General features: G+C 39.5%; 1 long non-coding RNA gene across 1 annotated transcript in view; it reads left to right on the forward strand.

Moving 5' to 3' along the window:
• Positions 1–27,474, forward strand: part of LOC113943958 — a 219,339-nt gene that overhangs the window by 152,667 nt on the left and 39,198 nt on the right. The window contains exon 3 of the long non-coding RNA XR_003526523.1: positions 25,306–25,519. This is a non-coding gene — a long non-coding RNA (uncharacterized LOC113943958). The remainder of the gene's footprint in view (positions 1–25,305; positions 25,520–27,474) is intronic.

Below are 27,474 nucleotides of genomic sequence, written 5' to 3' on the forward strand. Positions count from 1 at the left end.
GATTCACAGCATTTGAATGAAGCCAAGTCTATAATACACACCTGTATACCTGGTTCACAGCATATTGAACTGTTGGAGTGTAATCACTCTGCATTTCAGCCCATTTCGAACCAAAGATGACAAAGTTTCCCGTTACATGGTCACAGCACACTGCACCAGGTGCTTCTTTAATTGGTTTGCCTGATGCATAAGCCAAGAGGTTACAAAGCACTGCCTTTACCTCATGACAATCTATATTACCCTGGACCTGAGAGAGCTGCCTTCAGTGCAATCCCAGAGGGGTTGTGCCTGAGAGATGTCAGAGCATCTTCAGATCATGAGAGGGAGTTGTAAGAATAGGGTGTACCCTGAATAACTTTCTTCTAAATTGGTAGTAATTTTGGCAGCACTAACTCAGATAATCTGGTAGTATTCAGGTGCACAATCTTACTTTTGGTCTGTGTTGAGGGATATGAGAGATTTTTTCAGAGTTGGACTCCATGAGGCTCTTTTACTGCCAAAAGCTAAAGGCTGCATTTGCAGTGGATTTGTGAAGAAACATATACTTTGGAATAAGTTTGGAACTGGAATTTGATGGATCGATCATTGTAATGCTTTTTATCTTTAACATCTGGATTAAATTTAAGTTGACAGTTTGGTTTCGAAATATTAAGAGTCTTTTTTAGAGGGAAACTCCCACTGTTTTCAGTCTTTCGCATTTACTCAGCTTCCTAAAATTTGACCCCTTTCATGTGGGAGCCTGACACTTGGCTCTCAGCTTTCCAGTGTCAGTCTGCATTTCATTAGCACATAAAAAAAATCTTTTTAGCAGTTCTTCCACTGAGATCTAATACCTTTTTTCAAAACTCATAGGCAGATTTAATGTCCAGATTGGATGTGGTTATAGCTGTTGCCTACTTTTCATCTGTTTAAAAGCAAATAAAAATCAACGTTTCCAAATTTTTGCTTATGGTAATAGCAGATCTTCTTCTAGCAGTGTTATAATCATTGTAGACTATAGATTTTCTCGCAACAGGGAAGTAGTAAGGTAGTAAGCAACATTCAGCATTACAAAGTAATGCAAATGGGTGCATGATAAGCTTTTTAATCTTTCTCCTTGGCACGAAGAATGTATTTTTCCAGTGTGCAAGGCCTCAGGAACAAGTCCTGTTACCTGCCACCTTTCTTATGAAAGATATATAACTCCAAACCATATGCAACACTAATTCTCCTGCTGAGGATGGACACCATTCCCTGCCTTCTCACAGTGAGAATACGAAGTTCATTTCAAAGTTTGAGTGTTGCTCTTTCAGCACATCAGACCTCAGTCTTTGGCAAAGGTGTTTCTCTGCCAAAGCATCCTGTGGTGTTCTTACCCAGATATCCCTCCATAGCCATGAGATAGCAGCGTTTGGAAAATCCACTTCCCTCCTTTCCTTAACTTTACTTTCCCTCAGACAGTCCCAATGAAGACATACTATTCATGTCACCATTATGAAAACATTCTGCAAAATGTTCTCTTTTCTTTAATGAGTGAAAAAAATTAATGATTTCCTCTTCATCAAGCAATGTATGTGCTGCCTTAAATCGTGCTTCAATAGATTTCTGAATGGCATGAGTAATTAACAGCCCCTTTATAGAAGCTTTGTAATAACCAGTAACATCAAAGGGTAGGAATAAACCAGAAAATAAACCAATAATTAAACCAATAAATCTTTTCAACATAAGTGGATTAAAAGCTCCTTTGAAAATAAGCATGTGCACTAGCCAACATCTAAATGATGGACTTTGTCCAAGAAACTCATATGATGCTGAACAGAAGATGCAACAAATGTCCATCACACAAAGGGATTAGTCTTGGTGGTTTGTGTGATAAGAAATGCATACTCTGCCTGGCAAACATTCAGTAGTAAAATGGCCCTGTGATTTGAAACCATACTGGTCAGGCTTTTACATCAGTGAGTAGTACAGTTCTGCAGAGCAGAACAGTGGCTGCTGAAGACCTGACATTGTTATTATATGCATTTTTCATTATTTTATTTGGATTCATCTGAACTGGTCTGGTGTGGTGCATCTCTGTTGCTGATGGGAGTCCTGTGGATGCACTGCTGTGGGATATCTTCCAGCTGTGTGAAGTAAACATGAGGGCAGCAGGGACCACAACCAGGTTCACTTCAAACCTGAGCTAAAGCAAGAACGTAGAGATGCTCTTCAGTGACAAAGAAGGATAGGGAAAAATGTTCTTGAATATTTTCTGTTCTTGGCATGTCTTACTCTGCATCACACTTTCTCATTGTGGGGTTATAGCTGCAACCTCAGTTACCTGTATTGATTGGGCCACATACAGGTTAAATACAAGTTCTTATACTTAGATGCCGTCAGGACTGTGCTCAGTGTAAATTACTCTACTGCCATGTGGGATACAGGGATTATCTTGTGGGCCACTGTCAACTCCTGGTGGAGGGTGCAGTTGTGCCCTGGGCAGAGGCATGGCCAGTCACCACTGCACTGCACAGGGGCTGTCTGAGACTTGCTGCAGATGCTGCATCTATAGGTACAGTGAATTTACTGTCATTTTCCACGATAGAGCTGAAAGCCTGTCAAGAACTATCATATACATATCTGTATTCTGTAAAAATCTGAAACAATGTCGCAGGACTTTATTTTGATATACTTGATTTTGACAGGGCAAACTTTATGGTTTTTTAAAAAGGATATTATAGTATTGATATTACAAAGCTGACATTGTATATAAAGGTAAAACTATATGGTTTATACAAGATTCGAATGACTGGATAAATACTGCTAAGTGCTGCTTAGAGAATGAAATGTAAAGGTGGAGTACACCCACACACAAATAAAAGTACTATCTGCTGGGAGTTCTTTACTGTGTTTAGCAGAGAGTTATAAATGCACATTTGAACAGTGATTTGTATCACTACCTTATCTTATGTTTAGATCTTTGAATTTACAGAAATCAGAGCCTTACATCTCAGTTTACTCTTGAATACTTGAATACATTCAAAAACATTTCTTACAGCCTTGGGCAAAAAATGAAATTGAAAATCTTCAGCTAACATTCCTAGGATAGTCCACCAAGATTATGGAGTTTTGGGTCCATGAATGACCATAGCTATGATTTCAAAATAAAAACAACAGTGCCAGTTTACTAGGCTCCCCACATGGAGCATGATTGCAGCCAAAGGTGTTATTTTGGTATATTTAGTTAAAAGAGATCTAGATAAATTCAGGATAATAAATGAGCCATTTCAATTTCAGGACAGAATTTTGCCAATAAACCACTTAGTATGTACCCTAGCCGGCTTGTCGTTGTGAGTCACGTATCACAGAGATGCTCAAAAGAGATACTTTGGTTTCTTTATGAGCCAAATGCACTTCCCAATCCTTCCTGCAGCAAATCTAGAGCTTGTAGGCTTTGAGAAGCAATTTTAGGATGGTCCCAAGGAGTCCAGATGAAAATTAATCTGTCTGAAAACAATAAGTGAGATTGCTCAGTAATGTTTTATACTGTGTTTCTTCTATGCTCCATCAGTGAAAATTTGCAGACAGTTCCTGCAGTGTATTCTCTACAAGCAGTTTGGTGCTTGCTGCTTCTGTTTGCTACTTCTCTGGTTTTAATGCTTCTGCACCTTTTATGAAGGTTCACAGAATTTCAATATCAAGCACAACAAAGCAACTATTTAAAGCGTAGATTTTTCCCTCATTGTCTTCTTTCAAAGTGTGGCTAAATATCAAGATGAATTTGCAGTTCTAAGTTTTATTCTTTCAGTCTAAATTTTCTTAAAATGTACATACTGACACTTGTCTTGCAAAGTTTGCCTTTGATCAGCCAGTGCTAATACACAGAGTATGACACAAGTTATCATAATTTTATTCAGCAACTAGAAATGCTAGTTTAGGAGAGAAAACAGGAAGATTTATGCTTGGTAAAAATATACACCTTGTATTACTATATTGTGCGTTTCATAAACTAAGAATACCAGGGAGAAAAAGAATGAAGAAAAATGTTCTTGACTGCCTGAAAGAAGGTAACAGATCAATATGTGTCACCACTAAAATAAAAATGTCCTAATATGAATCTGTTCTTTTTTATCTGTATTCATGGTTTTCTGGCAGAAAGCTCAACTGTTTAGTCCTAGTTTTGGTGATCACATGTATGTGGGGCCAGTGTAAGAAATAATATAGGTGATGATCAGGCATTTATGGATACATAAATTAGAATTATTAGAAAATATTAGGGAAAAAAAGCTTTTAAAAATATGAAATCACGAGTGGTTGTCACAGAAATTTATTTATGCTAAATTAAACTTTTCTAAAGCTTTCAGATTAGAACAAAGATATCATTCATAATCCTTCCTTTGAACATTTAAACTTCCTGGAAAGTCTAAAATGTATGACACAGCTGATGAAAAACAACAAAAAAAAGGCAGTATCCTCCTGTTGAATTTCTCAAAGTGGTTATGAAAATTTATTAGACTGATTGGAAGCCATGACGAGAAGGTGGCTGGGGATAAAATGTCCTTTCAGTCATTGTTCAGGAGCCATAAGATGAATGGTGAGTTGCGGCTCAGGAGAGGCTCTCAGCTCTGGAAGGGGGGTAATGAGCCAAGGCCAGTTTTGGCATGCTTGTGGGTGCAGAGCAGAAACCTTTACTAAGTGCTCAGGGAAGATTTTTGGTGGTCTTGGCAGGTCCTAGAAGACATTGCAGATGACAAGGAGCAAAAATGTTCCCTGGGAAGTCAGAGGAGGGAGGAGCATGTGGCCAGTGTCTTTGGTAAAATAAACAGAGCCAGGCAGGGCTTGGGTTCTACTGCATTACCCATTGACTGCTCTGCAATGCATTAATATTGACAAGAACGTTTTGCGGTGTGCCTGTGAGGCCAGGAGAGCAATGGGGGAGGTGGACTGTTATATGGGGAATGCAGAGCACCTCTGCGTACTGATCCAGGGACTGCCCCTGCTCAGCCACTCCTCAGCACCTCTCAGTGGGCTGCAGCCCAGCTTCAGCGCATGTTGCATTGTCCTCCATTCCATGGCACCTCAGGAATGTGCAGTTCAGCAATCTGACTTGCAGATTTTTTGTTCCGGGTTATGCTACAAATTCTTTTGATGAATATGGACTCATATATGCATGCATGTTTTCCTGCACATGAAAAAATGATTGGGCATGAACTAAACTTTCCTATATTGATCTGCAATTTCTGTGGTCTGAAGGGAATTGTATTTGCAGACACAGTCTCTATCCCTGTCCCCATGGAGAGCTGGGCAGAAAACTGAGCTGGGCATTGATGGGACAGTGGGGAGAAAGGAGCCCTCCATGAGGAGCCTGCCACAGTCCTTGCTGCCGAGCAGATGGCTCTTGTCCCAGCTGGAGGTTTTCCATTCCCAGGGCTCCATTTTTATATAGAAGCAATTTTAGTAATAAGGCCTTGAGTTTGTAAAGGCATAGATTACCATTACACATAGAAGAGAAAGGGTTTTTTCTGCTGTGCCTGAGTGTGGTTTTGCTGCATGGTGATAGTAGTGCTCTGCAACACATCTGATCTAGGAAAGGTGGAGGTTATACGGATGCGCTGTACGCTCTGCAGGTGAATGAATACAGCTATGAATCAGGTATCTCTTCTGCTGCCTTCTAATCTTTAAGGTGAAGATAGCCCTATTGCACTAGATACAGAAACAGGGAAACCAAATGCAAACCACGCGTTCCAAGAGCAAAACTCCTTCTTTCCTCACACCAGGGAAACCATCTCTGTCGTATCAGCAGGGTGAAACACACTCCAATGCCACACTGCACAGGGACGTGCACTGGATACAACTGGAAACACTTAAAATTATTATGAGTGGCCTTGTCAGCCGAGGTGGCCCCACAGGGTACTGTGGGTGCCTGGCACATGCTGAGGCCCCACCAAGAATTACGGGTGCCTGTTGTGGGTGTGCTGAGTCAGCAGCAGCTGAACAGTGTCCATCCCAGTCAGGGTACCCGGCTCTTTCCGTTCCGCAATTGCCAGCCGGAGCCTCAAGCATAGATGGCTTTCTAGAAAGCCAATCAAGCCTGCACATGAACAAGGGCAGTGTTCTCTCTCTGACCTTTTCAAGCTCCCAGGAGAGATAAAGATCATTGAATCACTGCCAGGGGAAGGGTTTAAGTTGACATGACAGTTCTGGGATTAAGCAGCTATCTGCCAATACTTTTGGTAACTTAAACTGCATCTTCTTCCATTCATTTTCCTGTCCTGGGTCCTTCAGGACTGCTGTTAAGAAAAGGTTTAAATTAGCTTTTTTTCCATCCTCTATAAAAGCTGTTGTTTCTTCAGTGTTTGCACTGTTCTAAATGGATAAAATCAATCTTGCTGTACAACTAGGACAATTCCAAAGGAGAGAGAGTAGGAAAAGAGTAATTTCTGTATCTCCTGAGGTGTACCGACTCCAGTGTCCTTCTCTGAGACAGCCAGTGAGGAGTTAACACTCTGCTGGGGAGGAAGATCCCTGCAGAAGGGCTAGGGCAGAGCCAGACACCTGCAAGGAAACTCAATGCCTGAGCCAGAGCCATGGCTCATGGTCATGTTGTGCCCTGTCCTCCTTGTGTCTAGTGCTGATTTAACAAGGAAGAGAAGCACACATGAAAGATGAGCACATGCTGTGTACTGCTTGCAGGTTTTACTGTACTTGCTACAGAATTAGAAGATATGTCTCCATGCCAGATTGCAGGCTCTATTTCCTTCTTTATTTCAATAGTAGAGATGTCATAAAGTGGTTTATTTCCTTTGCTTAAAAAATTGAAAGGTTCTATGAACAAGTATTATTTTCCTTTTTAATGCTTTTATTTTTTACTTATGTGTTAATTCTTTTTCAATTTATGAATTTGAAATGCAATTAATTAAACTTTTCTGAATCACTTTTGCATTTTCCATTGGCAAATAAAAAACCTCACAAGGAGATAGCATGGCATGGTGGCTTGTGCAATAGCCATACACCAGAGCAGATCTATCATCAGATGCCATAGTTTCTCCCTCTATTAAATGATACATATCTGTAACTCTTATAAAAGTTTGAAAACCTTTAAAGTGCTGGAGTCAACAGCTGTAGTAATGGCAGATTGCACGTGGTTTGTCAACGCAAGTAACTTGGATACTGAAGCCTGTATTGCAAGTGTTGCCTGGGAAACCCATGTACAGCATACTGGGATTGTAAAACCCACCCTACAGACAGAGTATAGCATTGTATATAAGGAAAGAGAACAGATTTCCTACCAGCCCTCAGCCAAGGTGAGAAGAGGGGAGCTGGGACACCAGGGCATATCATGATGACCAGTCACAACCACTTGCAAGCTTTGTGTATCTGGTGTGCAGCTTGAACTGTGGACAGTCCCTTTTATTATAGACAATCACTTAATGATTTTGTTTCTTCATGAATGCTTAATACAACATATAATTGGATATGGCAAGTGAATGCCAGGTCTGGAATTAAGACTTGAGTTTTCCTGGCTTTCAGTTTAATGCTCATATTACCAGACACCGGGAAGGTTTGCAAGTGCTCTTGGCACAGGCAGCTGAACACCTTGGCTGGCACAGGGAGCAGCTGCCCTGCTGGGAGCCCATGGCTTCATGCTGTGCCGAGCTAGGAGGTAGGGCTGGGCTAGTCACTGCCAACTGGCCCCTGCTACGTCATTACCAGGCAGGGCAAGGTCTTGGTGTTGTACCATTGAAACTAAAGTTGTAATTTTAATGCTTCTCTCATTATTTTTTTGCTCAGTCAAACAAGTCTGTCTGTCACTGTAGGATGTGAATAGAAAACAATAGGAAAGAGTGGAATGGGATTGTTCCTTGTGGGATGTTGCTTGGTTTTCCATTTTTTTAAACCACTTAATATGTCAAGATGTCAAAAATGTAATTAGAAAACAAACAAACAAATACAAAAAACAAATGAACAGAAACCCCCCAAAAAAACCCTGAAAAAATATAGTCTGTTAAAACAGATTTGAAATGTTAAGATCTATTTTTATATCTGCATAGCTGTAATCCGTACTCCCATTCACCCTAATAATGCAAAGGCTATGGAGAGCATGGGTTGTGCATCACCGATTTACGTTTCCTTCTGAAAATGTTCTGTGCTCTTGCTTATCCATGTGTAATTAAGTTTAACATGGGATAAAAAAGGTCTTTCATTGTATTTTTTAAAAACATGTAGTTTAAGGTTAATGGGTTCTCCCGGTAAGCATGTGAGCAGTACTGATTATTGGTACAGATATTTTTAAAAATCAGACTATTTTAACATTTCTTAAAAAAAAAAAAAAAAAAAAAAACAAAACCAAAATCAAAACCAATCAACCAAAAAAACTTAGAATAATAGGGCTTTCAAAGCTTCTTTCAAAACAATATTTCAGATTGATTTTGTTTGGCTACTGAACTGTAATCAGTTATTAACTTCAGTGGGATGCATATTTGGACAGGAGTCCTTAGCTCATCAAAGGGAACAGAATGATGGAAAGACATTCTATTAAATTACAACTCCCTCAAAGTAGTGTTTTGCTATGAAAAAAACATGCCTTCAATTTAAAGCTGACTCAGACTAGCCTGTTTCAGGTCATGACAATGTATCATCAAGGCTTCAGAAATGCTGAAATGTATTATTAAAAAAAAATAAAGTAGTGTTATAATGTTTTGAGGATCTCAAAATTTCCCATTCTTCTTGCAGTTTTGCTTGGAAACATTTTCTGCACAAAATGACATTTTTTGTCACAAAAAGGAAATTCCAGAACTTGTTTATCTCTCAACTCAAGCCATCCTGCATACACAGAATGACCTGGAAAGTTAATCAGATTTATTAGTTATGTAAAATCCTATATCTGCAAAGTGGCTCTTCTGCAATTGCTTCCTCCCTAAATGAACAGCACATTTTCATGTTGCTTTGTTACTGTGACAGTTTTGTTCTAATTATAACCGATCAAATTCAGATATCTTAATGGCTTTGCAACTACTAATTTTAATCAGAACTGAGCACACTGTGAACATGCCACAGACTCGGTAGTCAACCCTGCTTCTGTGAGCTGCTGCTCATAAGAAATAAGGATGTTTAAATCAGCGGAATTATCCAAAGAGCAAATATGATCCACTGTTTTTACAGGGAAAGAGAAACATAAACTCAAGGGGCTAAATGTAGAGGTATACAGGCTGGTATCTGTCACAGTTTGGGAGTCACAGCTATTTAAAATTGTAGGTTTTCAGTGGCAAACCTCAGACGTCGCTACAACTATTATTATTATTTTCCTAAACCAGGTGGTATTTTAGGCTGACAAAAGCTTTCCAAATCTTTATTTATTCATTGCACCTGTATAGTGCCCTCCACACCTGCTGAGTTAAAATCTTGTTTCTCCCTGCTTTAAAATCTACTGTGGTAGGTAGCAAAGGTCTTTGACAGAAAGAAAGAAGTGCCTTGGTGAGGAAGGCAGCATATCTTGAGATCTAAATAAATTGAAGTACCTGCTGAACCCTTAAGGACCACGTTAATGAAAAAACAACCAACCAGACCCAGTGGGGCTCTTTTTCAGCTCTCTCAGCTGTGGAGAGAAGACCTTGAGCATTGCACTGGTAGTTGCAGTTCTGTAACCCTCTCTGGAGTGGCCAAGTCACTGTGGGTAGCAGAGATGCTGCCTGTGAAGGATGCTGTCCCTGTTCCCCGGACCTAAAGTCATGGACTCCTCTGCTTCACACTGGCATGGGTGGCTCTGTCCTAATGCTGGTACATGTTGGGCTGTTCTCCATTACCACCCTGAGCACAATGTTTTCGTCAGTTGGTCAGTGGCAATCTTGGCAACATTGAAAACTATAACATGCAAGTCGGGTCACCAATGACTTTGTAGTTCATGACTACTTGTAAGATACCCACTGTACCTCTTAATTTTAAGGCACTTCAGGAGATGAACTTAAAATGTATATATTGTTAATGAAGGACTGAAACCCTAATTAATGTCATTAGGCTGATGTGTTTGTCCTTCGTCTCTACGCATTTATCTCTGCACCTTGGTTGCTTCTTGGAAAGCTTCAGATTTTATTCCGGTGCAAATAATAAAATAAAGGACCAAAAATCTTTGTCTAAAGTGTTTCCCAATGAGGAATTGTATTTAGCTTTATGGAAATACCAGTTCACACCCTCAGTTTTAAAAGCATTTACATGTAAGTGTGAAAATCACTCCCTCTTCCCTGCTCCACTGATATAAGCTCATTTACAAAGACTTTTATGTTTGGATGAGGGTCTGTTTACAATTTTTAAGAGTTTTCCCTTATTTAATTATGAAAGAAGGAAATAATTTAGGCTTTCTGTGGTATTTAACTTTAGTCATGTTTTTATATGCAAAATATTAATATAAAATTGCTACAAAAATGGTTCTCAAGCTCACACTCATCATTCATGTTCAATGAAGATGGTAAGTAAAAAATGGGTAATTGAATTTAAAGGAGGTTTTTTTGAAGTTGAAGAATTATGCTGTATAAATTTGGTTCACACGATCAATTTTATCTGATGGTTGGTGTGAAAACAGTCAGTCGAGGAACAGCTGATATAGCCAATAAGCTGTATTGAAATAAGTTGTTGAGGTGGTGAAACACCATTAACAGCCATTTCTGAGCAAATACAGCTAAGAAGAGAGACTGCTCATCCAAAAATTTCTACCATCCCTCAAGGACTCTGCAGGGTGACCAGGAGGATGCTTGAGTCTGGTCTTACCCTGCCCATCTGGTCAGGTACAGAGGAATGCAGACCAAAATAAATATTTTTACCACAGTACTCAGTTACAGCATCTAAAACTAAAAAATTAGAATGGGATTTTGGATTGTCCTATCTTGCTTTTCCTAAGATAGAACAATTTATCTCTTTTAAGAAACATTTACTAGCCTCTCACTCTTCCCTTAAGTACATTGTAGTTAAAGGAATTTCTATGAATAATAGAATTCAGGTATTGATTACTTTCAAACTGCAGTAGTGTCACATAATATGATATCGGTAGCTGTGCTAAGATAAATTTGCATGTTGTATTCTGACAGAGGCCAGACTTATCCCCAGTGCCAGCATGGCCTACAGGTACTGCTGCCACCCACAGGGAAAGGTCACTTGGCTCTCCAAGAGGATCTTTACAGACTGTGGGATTTGATACCAAGCAGACCTCCTTATAAATTTAGGTTTGAAAAGACGTCTCTGAGTCAGTAGGAAATTATTATGCAGCTAGGTGAAAAGTATGAAGTGACCACATACATGTGGAAAAGATACAGACTTCTGAAAATGAGGGGTAATGCTTATTCTTTGCTCCTGAAGGACTCTTCTTCCACCAGCTTATCCTTCAGTAACACTCAAAATTATTTTTAGGTTACAATTTGTACCTCTGGAGGAGGGTGTCAGATAATTTTCTAAATTTGAGCACTGGTCTGACCCACAACGTATCCTTGAAAGCATTTTTTCCATGTAAATGAAAAAAATGCTTCTCATTTTCCAGAGATCTAATGAAATTAATCCATTGCTACAGGGATTTATTAGGCTGTTAATTAGCTTCTTACAAGTATTGTGGTTCATTTACATTTCTGATTATGGTACTTCCTTGTGTGCCTTTCGAACTTTTGTGTTTCTATAATTGCTCGGCTAAATATTTAGGACTGAGAGCCCCACCACTTGTTCATTATGCATCCAAATTTCTTCTAATTTTGAGACATGAGCACATCAAGGATACAGGACAAGGTTGTATGTACAGAAGGTCTTCCTTCCAGATACACCAAGGGTAAATGTTCCAGTAAGGAGAAATGTTCCAGAAGAAATGGTCCAGGGTGCTGCAACTCTATGCTTTACCAAAAACAAAACCCTAAAACATAGGGAAAATGCGTAAGAAGAAATATAAGCGTATGCCAATGCAGAAATTTCTGCACAAAGACCTCTGAAATCACAAATCCAAAAACATAATCCTGGGAATGTCCCTTCTGATAGTGAAAGAGAGCAAACTTTTCTACTGTAAGAACTATGTCAAAGTAATTCAGGGTTTAGTTATGGTTCTTAGCACAAAGTAATTAGCTATAAATTCTTTGTATAAACAGTTAAACTGTCACGTATTTTCTGCTGGTGAAACTAACTTTTAAGAGCAACATTAAAATGGTAATTACACTAAACTTTAAGCACAGGTCTCCTGTCTTCAAGGATTTCCATCACAACCTTTGCCGATTTATTTAAAAGTTGAAGAACTGAAAGGACTGTTGTCAACAGAGAAAAAACATGAAAAAACAATTCAATACTTCAAGCAGAAACATACAGTGCAAGTGCTCCTATCCATCATATTCATTCGGATCTCATGGCATATTCTGTCACCAATGGCAATCAGGGTCTTTATTACACCATTAAAATGTCATCAGTCTTCTCTCTTAGTGAAAAGTGGAAAAAAATGTTAGCTATTTGTTCCATCAAACTGGACACCCTTTGTATTTTGCACATACTTGCCTTGAATGTATCTTTCAAATAAATGCAGTTGCTGTTTGTTTCTGGATGTAGGAACTGTCAACTTGCATTGCTGCAGTTGTTATTTTCATATATATTTTAATCAGAACACTGCATCAAGTTTCCCACCATGATTTAAAACCATTCCTTCTCTGAGTTTCCAAGTACATTGCATTTTTTGAAAGGCATTAAAACACCTTTTCTGTAAGTTGTGTAAAGAGGCAGTAACTATCTTGATCACTATTTTACTGGTGTGGTTAGAAAAATTATTGTCATGAATAATACCACTCACTGAGCTGACAGAAATACTGTGAAGTGTTCAGTGTTGGCCTGCTTTTGGCTAGGATAGAGTTTATTTTCTTCGTAGTAGCTGGTACAGTGCTGTGCTTTGGATTTAGTATGAGAATAACATTGATAACACCCTGATGTTTTGGTTGTTGCTAAGTAGTACCTTTTTTTCTTTCTCCTCCCCCTCCCACGGGGGTGGGAGGTAGTGAGCAAGTGGCTGCCTGGTACTTAGTTGCTGACTGGGGTTAAACATGACAGATTTTTTTTTTAATGTACTTGGTGTAATTTAGCGTAAATACTTCACAGTATAGTAATGAAAAACTTTCATGATATCTATTAAGAAAAATAAGATAGCTGAATCTTGGGAAAAAAAGATGGGCTCACGGTTCAGTGAGGCTCTTTTTAAGTGCAGTGTATTTAAGATACCAAAATAAGACCTGAACTGATTAGGAAAAAAATAAGATTAAATATAATCCTTTTTTCATTTTTTAGAGATTCATGTCTTTGTTACCATTCTTGATCGTCTGAGTGCATGTACACAGGAATAGGTTTCACTTGAATATAAGCACTCATGCTGTAAAGCAGTACCACAGTGGCAATCAAATAACCGCACCCATATCAGGCTTCATGGATTTAGTACGAGGACTCAGGAGTGCCTGTATGCTCTTAGGGCTGCTCCCAAGCTAATATTGTGATGAAGATGTACTCAGAGACTCCTGGTGTCGTTACTTGTAACAAATCTTTCACGTTCACTTTGGGAGGAAGACATAATTCTGTAGCGATTATTGGCTGAGCATTTTTTAGTGGTAATTGAACAGCTTGTATCTTTATCTGTGAGATATGGACGAGAACATCTACTACATTCCTTTCTACACGTCTAGCTGTAGTATGTGAGATCAATCCAAAATTTCTTGCTGAGTTCTTTGGGGTATTCTTCATGTCCTAATGTAGAGAGAGATCACACCCTTGATACTCATGTTACAGTCACGGACATTCACTCTTCACAAGGTATTATTGACCTGATCTAGGTTAGACTCTATATCACCTCCAATTATAATTTATGCACTAGCAGTGTCTGATTTTTTATGTCAGTTTTTTCTTAGACTATTGCTACATATTAAGTTTCAAACAAACTTTTTTTAAAATAAATTCATATTAATGTCTTCATCAAGATTCCACCAGACAGTCTGGTTTTAATATGAAACACCTATACATCAAACTGCTCCTTTGATCCTGGCAATGGTGCTGACTTCAGGTCTTTCAAAGAAGGTTGGTAACCATCCTTCTGTTCTGTTAAGCATCTTAAATGTTTGATTAAATGGGTGCTGATAATCAAAACAAGGCAAGTGCAGCATAGTCTGCCAGTAATTCAACAAGACCACTGGGTTATTTGAAGAAATAAATATCTCAGTTTATATGACTGAAGGTGTTGAGAAAAAGATGAGGTGCCACCAAATACTTGCACAATAGCAATTGTGCAATAACATATTACAATAAATAAAAACAGTAATAAAAATACTAAAACAAAATCAAAACATAGGTCTATGAAGTACACTAGCTATTCTCAGGAATCTTCATACCATATCTGACTATCACAACTTAGTCTGTTAAGATTTATAGATCTATTTAGTATTACAATATTTAGAGAATCCTATGTGGCAGCATACAACATACTCGTACTTTTGCCTATAACTAGAATAATTTGCAGTTCTTATTCAGAAGATAGGTAGGTTCAAAGAGTTTGTTAAGATGTAGAAGTGAGATCAAATTATTTTCTCAGATTTCCAATAAAATAACCCCATGAATTCAAATTCATCATAACACCACATGACCTGCCCTCACCTCATAGCTTGTGCTGCTCTGCCACAAACAACACCAAAATTGTGTAATCTGCAGACCAGCTGCAACTCTTGCTGAAGTCAAAGAAGGCTGTAGTGTTTTGGCACCACTCAGATTCATAATCATTCCTGGCACTGAGAAAATAACAATCAACAGAGAAACTGTAAATTAGAAAAAATCTACAGTTTGTTGCTATTAATGCAGTTAATGATCCCTCCATCTAAATACAGTACAGTAAATACAGAACTGCTCTGCAACTAAGAGATGGAGATTAAATTAACGTTACTGTGGCCAAGAGACTGAACTCAATGTAACTAATACCCAGTCATTTGTTAAATACAGATTCAAATGCATTCTTTTTATGTAAAGGTCCACTGTATGTTTTTAACAGCATTCAATTACAGTTCTTAAGTTTTCCTCTGGGAACATGAAATCATAGATCTTGCAGTTCAAATTTACATTTTAAAAAAAAAAGAAGGCCAACTTGGGCTGTCAAATATGGGTTCAAACCTATTTGATTTGGATCAGTTCACTCTGAGTGGATATAAACAGCAAACTAAGTCACAGTAATCGCATAATATATAACATCTTAATCATGGCTTTGGCTTATTTATTTCAGGTTGCAGCCAGTATTGTGTATACCATATACATACATATACCAGTTAAAATCTACATGTCAATTTTTCACTTTTTAAGGATCTGTTGAAATAAATGGATCTGGTCTGAAAAATACCACAGTATTTATCGATCTTCAATTTTGGCTGTTAATGAAAGACAACTTCTTTTCTTTTTAAAATACAGAAATTGAGCTGCCTTTCATCAAACAAAAGAAAGGCAAGCTTCTTCCTCTCTCTCTCAGAGGAGGGCAATGTTAACCCTCAGACTGGCATTTAAGATGTGAGATGGTTTCCGCGTCACATTTTGCTTATTGTTTGTTTTTCTCATGGTAATTCCTAACGTTTCCAGCTGATGTCTCAGGCTGTGGTGTGCTCATCACTGTCCAAACCCACACACCAGTGCTGTATGCCAGGGCAGGCACCAGCTCTCTCCCTCAGCAAATCCAAAACCCAGATCCCAGTGGCATAGACGTGAGCCTGAGCCAGAGGGAAGGGCACGTGTACTTGGCCTCTGCAGGAAGGCAATGTGGGCAAGCAGAACATGGTCTGCTGGTCAGTTGGAGCAATCACATGTATGCCTGGAATATATGCTGCACTTAAATGTATGCAAGAGTTCCTGGCCTAAAGAGCTCTGAGGTCCAAACCAGTTCTAGGACCTTATGTTTTCAGATCTTTCACTAGAAACAAAATTGAAGAAAAATAGTGGATTTCTTTGACTGAACAAATAATGCTGAAAATAAGAAAAGAGTTAATAAATCTAATTTCAAATTTTATTACTATCATTTTATTTCCATGTGTTGTTAAGCAGCTGCCACATTTCCTGACTGTATTTGGCTACACTGTGAATAGTGTCTTGCTTTTCCCAGATGTGCTGTTCACAGAGGTATGCTGTTCTCAGGTTAGAATTGAAACTCTGCCACTGACATGAGCTTCACTATGTATTCATTATTAATATAGAGAATCCAGTAATGTTGTGTGCTTGCTGAATTAAAGGCAAAATCAAAGGCATTTTACCTGTCAAGACCTTAGTTCAGAGTTCTCAGTTTATCCTGCAGTGGATGACAATGTGTCATTGATTTCTGAAATGGAGCAGGCAGCTGCCTTCATTACACTGAACCAGTCTGGCAACTTTAAATCTGTGCTCAGTGGCAGATCCAGTGCTGATTCAAACCCTGTCTGGTGTTTCCCATGGTAGGCATGTTGTTTTACACTGTGATGTCACTGAATATACTGAGTGTGCACATACAAGATGCATCTATAGGTGGTGAAGGCATCTATTGGTAAGGGTTTGGTGAACAAAAAAAATGGTGCCCCAACAAAATGTAAGATTCAATACTGGGAGCCCTACAGGCAAGATGTGCATGGCAGAGCTGGGCCTTAAACCTCTACCCATAGTCAGGCTATAGACAGTTGCTATTATTTTAAAAGTACACACTGTTCTGTGCAAAATCTGGAAGTGACCAATCCTCAGTGAAGTCCTTACTGAAAGTAGAATAAGCTTCTCCTTAGTTCTCCAGGAAAATGTATCTGTATTTTTAATCACCTCCACTTCAACTGTCCGCAAAACAACACAGGAGGTATCCTCTGCCTCGAGGGCCAAGAGATGGAATTTCTAGCCCACTAAGGATGTGAGATAGTCCCAAAGCTGCTGGAAACACCTAGCCAAGAGTTCATCAGCAAAAGGGCCCAAGCAGCCAAACTGGTACATCTGTGGTGAGGAAGGGCAGCTTGGCACCTCAGTTGGACACTGTCTCAGCCAAATGCTTTAGCTCCTGTCCAGCATCTCTTCATTCCCCTGCCCTTAACAGCTGCAGGGTAATCTGTGCCTAATGCCAGTGTTCTGAAGATGCCAAGTGTTGTGTTCAAATGACCTGCATCCATTCTTTATCCTTAAGTCAAGCATTTTCTGTCAGATGGCTCAAGGTTTCAGAAACGCTGACAGGAAATGCTGGAGGAAGGGATAGTTTGGGTTGAACATGCTGAACCTGGTGCTGATGGATTGGTTGGAAGATTACAGCTAGTGCACATCCTGTGTCAGACCTGAGTTTGAATTCAAACCCATATATGACTTTAAAAGTGTAATTTTTTTCTCCCCAGTTCCCATTTTTATCTTTCATTTTATTTTCCTAGTTTCAGTCAGTATTTGGAAAAGAGCTTTTCAGGGAAGGTTTCCTTCCAAGTCTGCATGCATAATCTGCATTTTTGTTCATTCCATCTATGCTTATACTATATATCACCATAGAAGAGCTGGTAATTAAAAACACAATTAATTTCTTGCTAATTGAATATTTTCTGAGTAATTCACAAACCTGGATGATTACCAACAGCAGGCAAATATTTAGAACTGTTAGCATCTAAAAGCATCAGAAATAATCATCTGGATTTGCACAACTTCTGCTCCATCCGTGTAACACAATATACACTACTGACTTCTGTCAGAGAGGGCAAGAAGGCTTGATCCTTAGGAGGGAGTGTCACGTATTTAGGAGATGCTATCTGCTCTTTCCTTTCATTGCTTCTTTCGTGGGGTGGAATTCTGTCTAAACTTGCTTTTGAGGAGCTGCATGTGATACTCAGCAAAGGCCCTCCCTGCACCATTGCCAGGGGGAGGCAAATGAGTAATAACACTTCAGGTTTTCTACTGAGAGGGCATCTTAGGGTAAAAGGGCAGCTGAGAGGGCAGCTGGGTAAAAATGAGGCAAGGTGTGAATGCTCACCACCTGGAGATTAGACTCCAGGCTCGAAGAAGGGCCTGTTTGGGCAGAGCTGAATCAAAGAGGAGCGATGTGAGGAGTGTGGGAAATTTGGAAACGAACTGCTAAGCCTGGAAGAAGCCAGCCAAGAGCTGTCAAAAAGTAGGGAAAGCCTGCCTGGACTGTCTCCAAAGAGATTTGAAACTAAGAGGAGCAAAGCCATCTCAGTACATCGCTGGAATGAACTTGAGGCATGGCAGCGTGCCCAGGTTAGAGATGGCATCAGGACTCTGTTACAATCCATCTGCAATAAATTGAATGTTCAGTCTAATGCAAGAACATGGTGTGTCCTTCTCCAGAAGGAATCATTGTCCTTCACCCAGAGATCTGCATTGCACATTGGATGCTGTAAAAAGCTCCAGTGTACCAAAGCAGGGGTTTCCCATGGGGCAGTACAGGCAAATGCCATATGCCTAGTCCCAGTTATGCCTTTTCTGAAAGAAAGACATTTCTAGGTGATAGCAGATATTTTTACTTGTCTTATCTCCTCTGAAACTAAGAGAAATATTGTGTCTTGTTTGGTGATTTTTGTAGATAACCTTTTCTGTTACCTCTGCATTTCACTTAGCCCACATGAACGAGGTCTCGTTTCATCTTTTGCCAAGAGCAAGGTAGAAGAAAATACTTCTCTACCTCCTAGCTTTTCTCTCACCGTGATCACTCAAGCCCTTGTCACCTTGACAAATAATTGTCAGTCTCACAAACTGTAGAGGACAGCATAGCCTCCTGGGGAGGCCAGCAAGTGAAGTTTTTGCCATTGGTTGAATAGAAAATCATCCACCTATATGTTGGATGTTGCCAGGGTAAAGTCAATAAAGAAGTAGCTTATTACGAAATCCCATTTTATTTTGCTTATGGTAAACACTTGAACCATTCAAAGAGAACATGATATTAGAAAATTATTCTCTGCTGCATGGCAGCTTCAAATAAATCTCAAACAGCACTGATAAAATCAGGAAATCTTGTTTGCTTACACTGTTTCAAAATAAGCTACTGAATTTTACTTTACCCTCTAGGTAACATGAAATTTCAATAATACTACAGTGCTTGGAATCTAATATTTGGCTCTTTCACATCACTCATTACCTCACTGAGTCCCACATGCCAGTTTTTTAAAAGATTTTCTTTTAAGCTGTCCAAGGACAAATATGTCTTTAGCAACCTTTAACGACTTAAAATATCCCAGAGAGAAAACACTTGCTGTGCTGCTGGCTCTAGTGGCTGCACTGCTTCCCACAAGACATTAAAAACCAGCAACTTATGGTGGGTGTGATGACAACAAGGTTTCATAAATTCTCCTTACTGTAACTGTGACTTGCTTTGTCTCTTCCCTTTTGTTTTTTGTTTCTCAAGTGGCTGCAGCCTTTGTTACTCAAGTATTGTGCAGAGATTTGAGGTTATTTTGAGATTTGGCCAGGAGGTCTGAGTAGATAATTAGCCTGAGGGACTAATGCTAATTGCCCAGCCTCACTGGGAATCACAGAGGTAGATAGGGCCAGCAACCTGTCAGAGTATTTAAGGATAGCCCTCGAAAGCCTGAGAAGGAGAGAGTCCAGTGGGAAGAGGAGGAGTTGTAGGGCAGGCAAAGGCTGTAGATAGAGAGTGCCTGTGTTCTCTCCTGACATACAGGTGACTTACCTGATAAGGCTGTGTGTTCTTTAAAGACAAGTAATACAGGTACAGTATGTAATGTGGGAAAGTGGGTGGTGGTTGAAGAAATAGCTTCTTGGGGTAGGAACAAGGTGCTTCCCATTCACAGAGGTGTGATTCTCCCACAGTCTAGCTTTTGCAAGGCAGGACCAGACCAGAGGATGCAAATCCCTGGTACAGGTGCATCTATTTATTCTTTCCTGCTCATCCTTACTTGCCTAAGTTCTGAGCCCCTCATCCCCCTTCCCATCTTCTCTTTCCCTTAATCTCTATCCCCATAAGGATATTTCAGGTATAATTTTTTAATTGCTTGCACTTATACCAAACTACTGAGAAATTTCAAGTTATGTTTCCCAAAGGGATAAAAATCAACCAATGACTGTACATAATGCAGAATGTGTTGAATACGCACAGTACCTCTGATGGCTGGAGGACTCCAGCCCCGGCAGGCTTGGAGCTGTTACAGGTGTGTTTAATCCACAGGCTGGTACTGCTCTGGCCCAAACTGATCCATGCACACACAGATGAGCAATTTCCTCCCAGAGAAATGTCCATGCATTTCTATAGGAGGATGATGGCAAATGGTAAATGATCAGTGACAAAAAAAAAATTGGTCAGCTCAGATGTAAACCAGGTTATTCAAAAATCTAGTTCAGGTTTTTTTTTTTCTTTAGCCGAGACTAGGGTTTGATCTGATGATATCTACATATGGTTCAAGTTCAAAAACTGAGTAACAGTCAAATGGGCTACCTAGAAAATCTTGAATTGGTCTTTCTTTATAGCAACGTATGTCCAAACATATCTTTGCTCTTAAGTCATTTGTCCTCCTTACACAATGCCAATTTTCAGATGATCTAAGTCAGTATTTAGATGTAAAAATGCTTAGAAGTTTCATAGTGAGGGTCGGAGGGGGGGACTTGTTATTTTCTTTTTCAACTTTATTAACTCCAATCCCAGACAAACAACAGCAAACAAAAGTAATCTTTCTTTTCTGTACTGATCAAAATGTTTTTCAGATGTAGGCAAGAATTGTTTGCCTTTCTTCACAGAGCAGTGCAAGCAGAGTCAGCTGAAAATACAGTGTTAACCAAAATGACCCAGTAAGCAGTAAAATGCAGCACAGAACATAGCTGGACAGTTTCTCAGTTGACATAGCTGTGAAAGACCTTTGAAATACTTAGTGGCAAAAGAGAAAATTACATTGAAATAGCATGTTCAACAGCATTCAGTTTAAATTTAACTTTCTAAAAGGTGTATTGAAATCACCAGCTTGGAATTTGGCTCACCTAATTTTACATTCTGAAATGCTTGTCCTGCACTCAGTGCTGGGAATAGCTTTACTGCTGAGACCATCGCTGCCACTTCTCCATCCACTTTATTGGCCAATGTTCAAGTTTTATTTCTTTAGTTAAATTTTATGGTTAAACATTATGTATGGGCACACATCATTTGATCAGTTATAGCCATAGAGTTTAGCCAATTTATGGCGGAATAGCCCACTCCTGTCAAGGAAGGCATGGAATTCACTGAATTAATATAAATTCCTTGAGGCAGTAGCTGCATGAGCAGCATTAAGGGGAACGAATCCTGTTATACTATGATAGTTCAGAGTCCTACAAGTATTGCCCTTTTTAGCATGGTAAAATCCACATATGATGCATTTTAAGGTAAACGGAATCTCTTTTTTTGGTGGATAGATGATGGGAATTATTGATGTGTCTGTCTAATGTGCTTTCCTCTTGGCAGACAGCCTAGTCTTCAGAGGATAACTGAGAGCTCTCATATGCTGTTAGTGTTTTTTGCAAGGGTTCTCAACACGCATACAAACAGACCAACTTTTGCTCTGCAAGCTGTAAGTAATGGAATTGATCTCAGCGGATGGTGTTCACATCCAGCCAGGACAGAACTGGGCCCACTTTCTGTAAACCCACTCCATAGTGAAGTAAGATCCAGTCCAAGGAGCTGTATTTCACTGGCACAAACTGCCTGCAGTCTTCCAGGACTGGCTGCTCCATAAGGCACCTTTCCCTCTCAGGTACACAGTTTTCTGTACCTATTCTTGAAATACAAAATAAGTATTCTTACATCCACATCAAACAGTGAATCTCTGCTGCTGATGTTGCACCGATGTGAGGTACTGAGGGCTAAGCAGCCACTGTACTTTCACAGCCCATAGTACTTTGCTCAGTGCTCTCAAGCCAAATGCTGCATACTCCTCTTCTTGTATCTTTTTTTGACGGGTTTTAAGAGGATATATAATGTATCAAGGGTATGCCAACATCTAGCAACTGTTTCATGTAGATGTGGCCATTGAATACACTCTAGATAAGCAAAACTGTATTAAAATAAACTCCTAAAGAACAAAAACTACAGGTAGAAACAAGGACAAACTTCTGGACATCCTTACCAGTATTCAGGTCATCAAAGGATATTCTCACTGCCCACATGCTGTGTATGGGCAGCAGGGACTGCCAGCACTGGTTGCCTAGCTTCCCTTCTTCAGATCTTGCAAAAATGCAAGGCATTATGAGTGAGGTTGTTCAGGCTGTCAATAACCTGATGAGTTTGCAAGTTAGTTCCTCTGTGTGTGCATTTGTGTTCTGCAATATTTTGGGAGGATGACTGTGTTTTTCATCTTACCTTTTGCCTTCACATGTGTAGATTATGACTGCTGAGTCTTGACTGCATCAGCTCCTGTAGCCACATTTTACTATACCTGAATGCTATACTTGGGCTTGGTTTATTTTGCAATATTATGGATGTTTCTTCTTCCATGGTCTCTTGCAGTCTATCTATCTCTATACTCATCCTACCTCTTGCTATAACTGTCAGCTGAGTAGGGGCTTACTGTGCCTGTTGCAGTTCCTGCATGGTGCAACATATGGCTTTTTTGTGGAAACTCGGTTTGTGTCCTTCCATTTTAACATAAATTCTTTCAGCTCAGTTCTTTCAATTCAGTCAATGGTCATACACTCATGATTTCCTCAACCAAAAGATGTCCATTTTCACTCTGGCTGATGCACACTTGTGACTAGTTGAGATGCTGGGATTGGCACTTTTCTCAGGCAAACCTTATATTTCTGACAAGTTCCCTGTGCTAGTACCCGTTTCTTCTGTGTCATTAATCATACCACTCTTCTATTTAATGTGATCAGCCCACAAGGCATTTGGGGGTACATCGATGCTTTCTTTTTTTGCCTTTTATGTTGTTGCTATTGCTGTGTGTGCCAATACTCTTCTTGCCCTATCCACCTTCAGATTTTTCCTGTGGGTGTAGATAATGACATGAAGCTCTTTCTTCATGACACATGCAGGTCTACTGCTTGCTCATATCAGACTGGCCATGTGATGGAGGCGGACTACATGCTATAGAAATGGCATATTTTTGTTATGGAGTAGGGCCAGGTCTGCCACACAAGAATGACCTCATGTTTCTCCATTGTTTCCCTGGTGCTTCTTTCCCCATCTCCTTTTCCAAGCATTTGCTGTGGGAGTTTTTGCTTTTAAATTACACCTATAATCATACACTGTTCATACACCAAGCCTAATATAGCCTTTCAACTTTAGCAGACATCCTTCTCTATTTTCTCTTTGTCCATTTTCTTTTTTTAAATTATTTTATTTTCCTTTGTTTTGTTTTGGGTTTTCTTTTCCTAGCTGCAGCAGTCCCTACCTGAGTCACTGCTTTCCAGTGCTGAATCTAAGAAAACTGATGTGGCTAGTGAGTCCTTCCTACAGGGACAGGATTTCATTAAACACTCCAGTTCTGGCTGAAGCTTCTAAAACCAATACTAGTAAGATTTTTCACCTTTTTTTAAGGACTTAGTTTTTCTAGAAGATAGCACAGTCCTCTTCAAAATGTATTTTCTCTCTACTTAGGCAGCCTTCAAAGGCTCCTTCGAAGGCTTTTACAACATTTTAACTTGGAAACCACATAGAAAAAAATTAAATGCTCAAGGAGTACTAGATTTAGATAAGTGCAAGTAAGCACTTAGAAATAATTCTTGGATGCTGCACTGCATCCCACTGTCACTGATTCTGTACTATAAGTACTCTTGAGGGAGCACAAATTTTGTTTAAAGACCAGATGCAGGTAAGAGAACAAGACAGAGAAGGGCTGTGAGAGATTGGTTTGGTTTCTCCCTGGTATAAAACTATATTTCTTTGACAGATTTTTGCCTTTCAATGCTGTCTTCTTCCTGTAACATCTCATCCCCAGCCACTTTTCCACTTGTGTAGGCTTATTGAGGCTTTGATTCAGCTCACACTGCTGAGAGCAGGTGTTGAGAGCATGGCTGTGGGTGCTGCCTTCCTCAGTGCTGAGATTTCTGCACATAGTCCTCCACTTTGTCTGTAAGAAAAGTGCCAAAGCCTAAAACAGAGGGAGGGCAAAGCACTTAAGTTAGTGTGATAAGCAGTTATATGAAGGTGAAACTTCAAAGGCCTTTAACCTTAATCTTGGCCTTAATTCAGTAATGTTCCAGGAAAGTGGTGCATTATTGGGTGTGGTGTGTTGTTTTGGTGGCTTTTTGTCATCAACAGAAAAGGTGTCATGTAAACTGTCTCAGTCAAATTACACATCTTTTGCTACTTGGAAGCTGTATTGCCATTATTTTTAATATGTTATTTATGCTGTTGTCTCTTTTCCTGCTCATCCCGTTACAGTAAAAAAAAAAAAAAAGTACATTTTATGGAGTTTTTCTACTGTGTGTTGATATTCTTCCTTCTATTCTGTTTGACCTTTCTCCTTCTTCATAGACAGTGAATCCTCCCCCTCAATTCCCAATTAACTAGTTCATTAACTAGTGTAGTATTTTGTTGGTTTAGACTCTCTCCTATCATCTTTCATGGCAGCTAATCTCAGTTCAGAGGCTTAATCTCATGTGTGGGTGTAGTGTGAGATGGTTTGAGAGTTGTTTTGAAGTTGTCTAGGGAATTCACTGAACACTTTCTCTACGGCCTCCAGTACCATTTCTGAGCTCAGCAAGACTATGCTTGCAGAAACAGCAGCACCTCATTTTCTGTGGGGGGAGGGAACTCAGAAACTCCTTATTCTGCAAATTATAGTTAATGTTCTAGTATAAAAGTTAAATAAAACCATAGTTAATATCTCATGTACACATTAAATTTTAAGGGAAATATTCTCCACTCATTTAATGTGTGATTACTCCTTTTTGACATTAATTGGAATTCTGTGTAAAGGCTGAAGACAGTCCATCAGTGGTAATGTAAATTGAAACAAATCTCTGATACAATACAGCTTTTAAAGAAAGAGTCATTCAAGCAACACTACTGCAGGATCCAACTCTTCTCTGTCATTAACAACTAAAGGGTTCTCTGGACTGTTAATAATTCTGTGGTAGGATGGTATAATCTACAGCTGCTACATGAAGGCATTAAATAAACATTAGCAGCTAATAATTTGCTGTAGCAAATATTTGAAAGTGGCTACATAAGATGGACTGAGCTCTGCTGCAGACTCATAGCCCACCACAATGAACTGAGAAGGGTAGCTTCAATGTAGTTCACAGTACCTATAAAAAGTGACTAGAAAATTGATAAGAAAGATGTTAGTTTCCTGACTTGTACATCTTAGTCAGCTGAGCTGGAGATAAATTACAAGAACAGCCAGATCTGACTGGTTCCTTATGCAACTGGGAAAAAAAAAAAATCCCTCTTTCTGTTGACAGACAGCTCGGTGCTCTGTCACTGCAGTTCAGCTGGAAAAGGCAGGAACATGGGATACTGAAGCGCAGTTCGCTTTCCCCGCCGCGCTGGGACGGCTCACTGACCGCTGCTGCTGCACCTCACCCGGAGCCACACGCCGGGGCCCCGCCGCTCCCCTGATGCGAGTCCTGCCTGTGGGTCTGCGTAGCCGCGGCACAGACGGAAGCTTCTCTCACGGTAAGGCTTTCCAAAATCTATCTTTAGGGAAAAAGAAACATTTATAACGTATTCTATTCTACCCATCTAAGTCCTTCCTTTACAATGGCACCTATAGGGGTTATTGTCTTTAAGCAATTTTCCTAAATGGGACCACTGCCCTGATTTCAATCACTGTGCAGCCACACCAGCTGTGGCACCAGCACCAGAGAGAAGAAGAGCATGGAGTAAGAAGGGCACAGGGGATGCATAAGTTGGCATTACTACTGAGAGAAATAGTCATTTATCTCAGTTTTGATAACACTTTCTTCCTTGAAAGTATTCTTTCCAAACTCACTTCCTCTGTAGGACCTCAAGTGCCAGTTGTCCTTTGTTACACCATATGTTTAAAACAGTGGAAAACCAGCCATATACACCCTCAAAGGGAGAAATACAGCAAGTGGCACTTCTGATATCCCTTTTTGTTCTGTTTCAGTTCAGTTCTCTTAATGATAAGTCTTCACTTTCCTTCTACCTGATGAAATGCACTCGTAGAAATTAGCTCCAGTTTCTTGAGCACACACGTGCACAAATCAGGATTTATTTAGACTAAACTTTTTTTTCCTTTTTAAATGGAAATAATTGCTAATTAGCTTGATCTAATTAATGGTAATGAATGCAAGTTTACACCTTCCCTAAAAATTTATTCCAGGAAACAAACAGTTTCTAGTCTCTGCTTGTTCTAGGACAAGCCAGGACAAAGAACAAGCATTTATGTCTGGAAAGAAATTATTGCTAGAGGGGTAGATTTGCATTTGTCATCATGTACTAACTATTTCATGTTAAATAACAGCCAAGTAAATAAACGAAGAAGACAACCAAAGCATCTGGCCTAGGCGGATGCTTTTCACTGAAAGATGAGAAGCACATTTGAAACAGAATGTTTCCACATGGTGGAAAGCCTCAGTCAAATAGTATGAGAAGGTGGTGGGATGGGAGGGGGAGTGTAGTACTTTGAAGTGTTTAGTGCAATCAGACTGGGACTTATTTTGACTTTTGCAAGGTTTGGTTTACTGTACAGAAATGAGAAATCGAGTATTTTTAGTTTGTTTTAAAAAAGAAAAAAGCCAACCTAGTTCTGCTATTAGAATATAGCATGGTTTGAGGTTTCTACAATACAATTTAATAAGATTGCTGAGGCATTGAGTACCTCAGTTAATAGTAAGGCTGTGGTGCAGAGCTAGATTTTCCAGTCTAGGATAAATAAACTTTGTATTTTTAGTTGTTACGGAATAGCATTGAGGGGCAGAAGCAGAGGGAGCTGAATGCACTTCTGTCACTTACCTGCTATGCAGGTAAGCATAACTGATAAATCCATAAATAGGTGAAGAAATTTATTTTTATTTTTAAATGCTAATGATATCTGAGAGGCCAAGTTAATTCTCTTAACTACATGAAAATGTAGAGAGGAGAAGGAAAGGGGTGATTTGCAGCAGGACTATGAACATCAGCCACGGTACTGCCGATGTGAAGATAAGAGGAAATAAATCAATAAATCTGGGGCAAGTAAAGAGAAGCCCTGGTTAAAAAAAAAAAAAAAAAGAACCAGGCATTGGAAGACAAGCATTCTGTATTGCTCTATGGATTCTGAAGATAAGTACAAAGGAGGAAATGGGGGAAATTTTTTTGGTTTTGTCTGGGTTTTAAGGAGAGTAGCTACAACTCTACAATTTTTCTCCACTTTAAATTCTCACATCCCTTTCCTGCTTCCAAAATGGCATCTCATTTCCACTCAAAAGTTTCCCCCTTAGCTGTGCTTCAAAGATGCTGTGGTTAGTCTCATATCATAAATGATGTCACTGAATTGATCCAATTTACCACACTGGTTCCACAAGAATATATAAGTTTCTGAGAAAAAGCATGAAAACCTTTGTGAAGGGCAATGTGTGCATGCTATGTGTTAAATTACAAACCCTCAGCACATATAACTTAAGAGT

The sequence above is a fragment of the Corapipo altera genome, unplaced genomic scaffold (genome assembly GCF_003945725.1).
Source record: "Corapipo altera isolate COAL_440 unplaced genomic scaffold, ASM394572v1 45, whole genome shotgun sequence".
Lineage (NCBI taxonomy): Eukaryota > Metazoa > Chordata > Aves > Passeriformes > Pipridae > Corapipo > Corapipo altera.